Here is an 8,734-nt window from a genome sequence, read left to right as displayed (position 1 = left end):
AGCATGCGTGCACTCTCAGGATGTCATAGCAGTTAAAAAGTGTGCTGCGTGATCAACAGGAAGGGCTGGTGCTCAGTGGCAGAAGTACTTGCTTTGCCCATGAAAGGTCCCAGGTTCCATCCCTCACGTCTCCTAGGAAGCCCTGGAAAGGCATCTGCCAGATAGTGATGGACCAATGGCCTGACTTGATAGACGTTTTCTATTGCTGTAAGCATGCACTGTTGCTTAAAATTTAGATCTAATCTTGATGAATCAGACTGAGGTCCACCTAGTCCAAAATACTGGGGACTAGGTACTTCCTCCTCTCCCCCACCCCCACCCCCCAAAATATAGCAACACCCTAGTGGTCCCGGGCCCTAAGGAAGTTAGATTAGCTTCAACCAGAGCCAGGGCCTTTTCAACTCTGGCTCCGGCCTGGTGGAACGCTCTGCCTCATGAGACCAGGGCCCTGCAGGATCTGATTTCTCCATGCAGGGCCTGTAAGGCAGAGTTGTTCCACCTGGCCTTTGGCTTAGAATCAGTGATTCCCTCCCCCTCTTTCTTTTTCCTTTCTCCTCCTGTGAAGAGGCTGCATCCTAATGTTTTAATGTTGTATTTTAATCTTTTTTTAAAATTGTATTTTAATAAACTTGTTTTTATTATTAGTTGTTAGCCGCCCTGAGCCCGGTCTTGGCTGGGGAGGGCGGGGTATAAATAATTTATGATGATGATAGTGATGATTGTGTGAAACTCCTTCGCTGGTCTTTTCAGAATTCTTTTGGCTTCCCTGAACATTTCTCAGGGTCCCTCACCCCAAATTAAGGAGGAACTTCTCAACTGTGCTCCACATTTTGCTTCAGGCAATATTTCTGTGGCATTTCAGCCTATAGCTGAAGTTTAACAAGTGTTTCTCATGAGCCACAGGTTCCAAGATCAAATAGCCAAGCGAAAAGGAATGGGGGAGCTTCAGAACCCTCCAATGACAGCTACACTAGAGTAGTCGAATAAGTGTCTATGATTCATGGACCATCCCATTTTCTCTAGATTCTCTTTTAGCAGTCCCAAGCCAGGAGGCAAACACACACCTTCAGCAAAATCAAATCACAATTTATTTGTTGCAATTATCCTGTTGTGGGTTAGCTGATTACCTGTGCAATTTTTAATTATCTGTGTGCTGTTTCATTTGGGTCCCTGATTGCCTAATTGCTATGATTACTCAGTCAGTCAGTTTTATTGCACATAGCCAAAGGCTGCCGCAATGTACACAGAACCATTCAACAATTAACAGAAAATATACTAGATTGATAAAAAAACTTAAAACATTTATATTGTCAAGACATTACCTACTCTAAGCAGAGCTATAAAAGTACCTTAATGTACAAGTTTAGACATTAAGCAATAAAATTTATAAGCTAACATTATCACATGGCCACTAATTTATTAAAAAATAATGTTAATTAATACAATGTGCAATTATATTCGGAGTTTGGTGATAAAGATTGAATATAGCTTGATGTAGATAGGGTCAAATAAATTCATCTCCTTTACAGTTGGTGGCTACCTTGGCTATATAATTTGCTCTAATTTTCCCAGCGGCAGTTGCAAAGAGTGCTACATGCCAGGTCACATACTTATCTCTGTCTGTGAGGAGATATACTGTATTTCTCTCTCTCGATAACACGCACCTGACCATAACACGCACACAGTTTTTAGAGGAGGAAAACAAGAGAAAAAAATTCTGAATGAAACAGTGGATGTATGATTTTTGTGGTTCATGCTGTGGCCACAGACATGTGATTTGACAGTGAGTTTGGGGTAGCCCAATGCAAAAATCCTGAGAATCCATGTGGATCTGTGCTTTGTAACCACGTTTTTGCACCATTGCAGCCCCAGGCAACAGTGGGTTCGTGATTTTTTTGGTGCAGGCTGTAGCCATGGACATGCTATGTGATCTGATGGTGAATTTGGGGTGACCCAATGCAAAGATCCTGAGGATCCATGTGGATCCGTGCTTTGTTACCACATTTTAAGTGGGGAGGGAAGGAAAAACAGAAGGGACAAGGAGCACGAGAGGGGTGTGCAGAGAAGCAGCTGGCTAAGAATGCAGGAGAGGGGTTTAATGGGAGGGAGGAAAGGAAGGCAAAAGTCCCTCCCACCCACCCAAGCCAGCCCTCTCTCTCTCTTCTCTCTCTCTCTCTCTCTCTCTCTCCCTCCCACCTGCATGTTTTCCGGCTGCCTGGAATGCTTCCCTGGACGCAGCAGCAGCAGCAGCATCAGCATCAGAGCACGGAGAGGAATTAGACGCGATCCTTTCCTTTCGCCTCTGCTTGCCGGGAGGGGAGGGGATTTCCTGCTCTTTGTTCCGTTTGAGCAAACAGCAACCGAAACAGAGGAGGGTGGGCAGTAAGACCCTGAGGCAGAATGCAGGAAAGCAGCAGCTTCCTCTTTTCAGGCTTCCCTCCTCCTTGACGTGCGATATGATTTTTGCCTGATTTTTGCCCCTGCACTCGGGACAGTCGGCTCCAGGGACCACACATTCGCTCAATAACACGCACAGACATTTCCCCTTTTTAGGAGAAAAAAATCTGCATGTTATAGAGGGGAAAATACGGTAAAATCCTGTCAGAGGGGTTCTGGCCAGGGGACCTTGTCATTATAGGTGCTAAAAATCTCTCTTGCTTCATTATATAAGGGGCAGCGCAAGGTATAATGCATAAGGTCTTCTACTTCAGGACATCCTCTAATGCAGACACGTTCATTTGTTGGTATGCCTCTGTGTCTCCCATCTCTATAAGCAGAGTTTATTGTATTTAATCGTAACACTGTGAAAGCTTTCCGAATTTGCACAAAAGTCAATTCATTAAAATAAGATGTGTGTTCCTAGGCCTCTCTAAGTTTAAAATACAATGGGGTGCATGTGGATGTGTACATAGAGTTTAGATCGTTTTTAGTTGCCACGGCCCTTATGGTTCGTTGAAAGATATTTTTCTGGGTGGGAATATAAGGGGAGTTCTTTGATCTCAGTCACTGAGAGGTCATATTTGTCCATCAGTTGGGCAGCATGGTGTACCCAGTTTTTAAAGGGTAATCCATTCAAGAGCTCAATCAGGCATTTTTTGGGTAGCCTAGTGTTGTCCATCTGTTGAGCTCTAAACCAGTAACAGAGAATTCTTTTATCTATTTGGCTCTCTATGCTCAACATGCGAGTTTCCAACCTGACCATGGCAGATTGCACGTCTTTGGGTAAACCTAAAAGAACTCTTAAAAAATAATTCTGTGGGGGTTCCAAACCAGAGACCTTTGAGGTACCCCAAACCTCTGCACCATATAAAATCTGGGCCATTGTTTTTGCTTTATACACAGATAGAGCTGGGTTGACCAGATTTCCACCTTTACATGCAGCAAATTTCAAAATAGCTTTTGCTGATTTAAAGGCTTGCAATTTAATATTAAAGGTAAAGGGACCCCTGACCATTGGGTCCAGTCGTGACCGACTCTGGGGTTGCGGTGCTCATCTCACTTTATTGGCCGAGGGAGCCGGTGTACAGCTTCCGGGTCACGTGGCCAGCATGACTAAGCCGCTTCTGGTGAACCAGAGCAGCGCACGGAAATGCTGTTTACCTTCCCGCTAGAGTGGTACCTCGGGTTACATACGCTTCAGGTTACAAACTCCACCAACCCAGAAATAGTGCTTCAGGTTAAGAACTTTGCTTCAGGATGAGAACAGAAATCGTGCTCCGGCGGTTTGGCAGCAGCAGAAGGCCCCATTAGCTAAAGTGGTGCCTCAGGTTAAGAACAGTTTCAGGTTAAGTACGGACCTCCGGAATGAATTAAGCATTTAACCCAAGGTACCACTGTATCTACTTGCACTTTGACATGCTTTCAAACTGCTAGGTTGGGAGGAGCTGGGACTGAGCAACAGGAGCTCATCCTGTGGCGGGGATTCGAACTGCTGACCTTCTGATCGGCAAGTCCTAGGCTCTGTGGTTTAACCCACAGCACCACCCACGTCCCTTAATTTAATATTGGATAGCTGTATATTCCAGGATGCCGTTTCTGAATAAACCAATCCCAAATACTTAAACGTATTTACTTGGTTTATGATGTGTTCATCCAGGTGCCAAACATGCTTTTTAAGGTGCTTCACAAATACAATGTCCTGCGTCTTATCGTAGTTTATAGATAAAGCATTCCCCAAGCAATATGAACTTAATTTCGCAAGCAGCCGTCTCAGGCCTAACTGGGTTCTAGATACAAGTGCTAGGTCATCAGCATACATTAAGACTGAGAATTTTTGGTCAAGAATTGTGACAGGGGCAAACCGTAGACCCTCCAGTTCTTTAACCATGTCATTAATATAAAAATTAAACAAGAAAGGCACCAAAATGCATCCCTGTTTGACTCTAGTATTGGTCTTATATCTAGTAGTAAGATGACCAGCCAGATCCACCTTTACTTGTATCGATGTGTCAGTGTGTAATGTTTTGATGAGAAATAATAGACGTAGGTCTATATTTGTCTTTTCCAATTTTTGCCACAATGCGTGTCTTGGGACTGTATCGAAAGCTGACTTTAGGTCGATAAAAGCGACATATAATTTTTGCTTCAAATTATGTATGTATTTACATAGCAGAAAGTTCATCACAAAGCACTGGTCCATTTTGGTTGCCCTCCTCTGGACACGTTCCAGTTTGTCAGTGTCCTTCTTGAACTGTGGTGCCCAGAACTGGACACAGTACTCCAGGTGAGGTCTGACCAGAGCAGAATACAGTGGCACTATTACTTCCCTTGATCTAGATGCTATACTCCTATTGATGCAGCCCAGAATTGCATTGGCTTTTTTAGCTGCCGCGTCACACTGTTGGCTCATGTCAAGTTTGTGGTCAACCAAGACTCCTAGGTAGTGGAGTGCACACAATCCCCTGCCCATCCCATTCACCACCTAAAGCAAAACTCACCTGGCCTGTCAGGGCCAGCCCTGATCCAAGTGGCAAGTTGGAGCACTTCCAGAGAAGTAAACACTTCTGATGCTTTTAGGAAAGCAACTACGTTGGAAAGTGGAATGCTGAATTGATGTAGCTAGGGGTGTACTGTTTAGAACTCGGGGTCAGCCAAATAAAATGACAAGCAGTAGGGCAGATGAAAGGGAGTTAGAAAATTGTATTGAGGATGGGTCTATGTTTCAACAGTGTGCCCAAGAATAACAAAATTGATGCTCCATAGTCCAAAATAATATGAATTCCAGTTGCTTGATGCAAGGGGAAGCTGTTTGTGCCCTGCCTGTGGGCTCCTAGAAGAATTTGACTAGCCTTTGTGTCAGGATCCCATCCAGCCTGAACCCAGGAGACTTGTCTTTGGAGAAAGATGCTTGGACTGCCAGGGAGAACTGTGCTCCAGGTGAAGGCCTAAAGGAACCCACAGTGGTCCAAAGGGAACCTGAAGAGCCCCATCTCAGTGATGGCTCACCGGGGCCCCCAAGAATCTCCCCCAATCCCATTCTGAGCCCTTGCCTTGTTCTCCAGGGCAGATTAAAGTGCATTCTTATGCACTTTAACCCATCTTGCATGTTTTTTGAGGCTTGCACTGCAATGCTACACTCGCCGACTTAGAAGCAAGTTGCATTGAGATGAATGGAGCTTACACCCCAGCAAATGGGTCCAGGGCTAATACTGCAATCAGTTAAGCATATCTCGTTTTCTCTTTCATTAGCTTTCGGACAATCTGTGGTTTATATATATTAATTTTAGAAAATATATGTGTGTGTATAGTAAAAAATAGGAAGATGCTGCAACATGCCAATTTGGGCAGACGTGAAGGGAAATCTTCTAAAAATAATTCACAGCATGGTCTCTAAAGGCTTGAGCACCATCTGGAGACATTTGGAAAAGAAGCAGCTTGGTGATGTAGGAGGTACCGAGTCAGAATCAACATCAAAGAAAATTACATTTCTAATACTGCAGGGATGAAATTTCAAAGAGCCTCATATAGATTTTGAGCTCTTTTAAAAAAAGTAATTAACCCAAGTGGCCTAATTGCATTGCTGAGGTACAGTCAAGATTTTGAGTTCATGCTGCATGTGAAATGAGAGTGAAGATACAATGGGCATTATCTAGGCAAGTGAAGTGCTCTTAATCCCATAGATTTATTCAGGAGAGTTGAGCACATACTTAATCCTGAGCCCACTAAATAGGAAAGTACCAAGGAATTTGATGGAACTTACTTCTGTGGCTGCCTGAGAAAACATTAATAAGATCCAAAAAAGATGAGATAGAGCCATAACTCAGCATCTTAAAAAGCAGAGACATCACCTTGCCAACAAAGGTCCGTATAGTTAAAGGTATGGTTTTCCCAGTAGTGATGTATGGAAGTGAGAGCTGGACCATAAAGAAGGCTGATCGCTGAAGAATTGATGCTTTTGAATTATGGTGCTGGAGGAGACTCTTGAGAGTCCCATGGACTGCAAGAAGATCAAACGTATCCATTCTGAAGGAAATCAGCCCTGAGTGCTCACTGGAAGGACAGATCCTGAAGCTGAGACTCCAAGACTTTGGCCACCTCATGAGAAGAGAAGACTCCCTGGAAAAGAGCCTGATGTTGGGAAAGATGGAGGGCACAAGGAGAAGGGGACGACAGAGGACGAGATGGTGGGACTGTGTTCTCGAAGCTACCAGCATGAGTTTGACCAAACTGCGGGAGGCAGTAGAAGACAGGAGGGCCTGGCGTGCTCTGGTCCAGGGGGTCACCAAGTGTCGGACGCGACTAAACGACTAAACAACAACAAAGGGCCATAACTCCGTGGCAAGGCATCTGCTTTGCGTTCAGAAGGTCCCAGATTCAATCCCTGGGGGAGGCTGCTGACTGAAATCCTGCAGAGCTACTGCCAGTTCTGAGCTAGATGGACCAATGGTCTGACTTGATTTAAAGTAGCTCCCTATGTTCCTATGCACACCTCTTCCACTGAAAGTCTATGGGGCTAAACCCCAACGAGCCATACACACACACACACACACACACACACACAGAAGCAGATTTCTGCATATGTATCTCTAGCTGGCTAACAAACTGTGTGTGCAGTCAATGGGTGTCGTGCATGTGCCGGGCGCCATGCCCCCACAGGCAGCGCATCACGCCCCCAGAACGCGCACCACGCCCCTGCGATGCGCATCACGCCCCTGGGGCACGCATCACACCTCCAGGGGGCACCAGCCACGCCTCCTCCTGCTCTCCGCCCCCAATAGCAGAACATGCAGCTTCGCCACTGTGCATGGGGCCTTTTGCAAAAAGCATTTACCATTCCCAGTTCAGATGGGTTATCATGGCCCCATTGTTTCCATCAGGATCTTGCATGGTTTGGCTGCCCCAGATAGAGGAGAAGTGTATTTGTGTATTTTGCATTAGCAAAAATCAGTCAATCAGTAAATTAAAAAAGAAAAGCAGTCAGAGTTTCCTGCTTAAAGTTTAACATTGTATTTACTATACCACACTGGACACTGACTCACTGTGCATCCTTGAGCAAGTTGTTTAGACCTCCAGCCTCAATTCATCCCCTGCAAAATGGAAGCAATAGAGGTATTTTGGGACTACAAAAGAAAGAGCAATTATAATAAATTTAATAATAATAAATATTATCCACTGTAAATATAGTGAATCCCTTGGCCCCGACTCTGATATCTTTCCCCGCCAAACGGCATATACGTTTTTATTTTCTTGTAGTTGATCTGTTTTATTTGGATGCTGGATTTATACAGTTGCTGTTTTTAGCTCATTTAAATAAATCTTAGGCCAGTGGTTCTGGACGATGGGAGTTGCAATCCAACCACATCTGACGGGTCCTACATTGGCCACCCCAGAACTAAATGGTTTGCTGCATTGAAATAAGTGGGACTCCCTTCCCAGTGAACAAGCACAGGAACGTGCCATAAAGTTTGCAACTCGAATTATGTAAATATTCCTCTGAATCTCAAGTTTGGCATCAGAACACGGAGGCAGTCTCCACACAGGTGGGCAGGTTTAGAAAATTGTTATCTGACAACATGCCCCCCCCAGTACATAGTTATTTCCTCTTCTCGCAGTGCTGCATGTACAATAGCATAATATAACATTGGCAAGGTCTGATAGACGAGAAGATTTAAGGAGCTAAGACTTCTCAGTGGAGCTATAAAAAGCTTAGTGATACATTGGAATTGCAGATTTCTTGGAACATGATGCTAATACAGATCTAAAGATAAAGTCCAAAACCTGTGAAGATAATACCAAAAGAAGTAGATTCAAAGCTCAGTATGAGGATTATAATAATGTGTCATTGTTGTGTTTTTTAAAGAAAATTGCAATATGTTATACGGGCACAATTACCTCTTTCATTAGGATGGGAAGAGATGCCCTGTGTCTTGCACCCAATAAATTTTGGGAATTCAGTACCATAAGATGTGGCGCTGACACCAAGGACCCCTCAAGTGCCCCCGATGCTGTGGTGTCTGCTGTCCAGCGGGACTGGTGGCGTGAAAGGAAGGGAGACCAGGTTGGGCAGACGGTGGTGCCAACATTTTAAAGCAATATCATACCAGTTTAAACAATCCTGGCTTCCCCCACAGGATCCTGGGAACTGTAGTTTGCTAAGGAAGTTGAGAGTTATTTGGAGACACCTATTGCCCTCACAAACTTCCAGTTCCAGAATGGATTAACATTCACTTCCTCTTTCCAATAAACTCTAGTCATTGTACTTCCTGGAGCATAACCTCTGCATCAATTGTGGGCT

At 44.5% G+C, this 8,734-nt stretch overlaps 1 protein-coding gene across 1 annotated transcript in view; it reads right to left on the bottom strand.

Annotated features, from left to right (window-relative positions):
* DARS2 (aspartyl-tRNA synthetase 2, mitochondrial) overlaps positions 1-8,734 on the bottom strand; it is a 1,012,941-nt gene that overhangs the window by 359,218 nt on the left and 644,989 nt on the right. The window lies entirely within an intron of this gene.

This window comes from Podarcis liolepis, assembly GCF_965112155.1.
Source record: "Podarcis liolepis genome assembly, chromosome: 6".
Taxonomy (NCBI): Eukaryota; Metazoa; Chordata; class Lepidosauria; order Squamata; family Lacertidae; genus Podarcis; species Podarcis liolepis.
The sequence above is the reverse complement of the archived record's forward strand: the minus strand, read 5'-3'. Positions and strand labels throughout refer to the sequence as shown.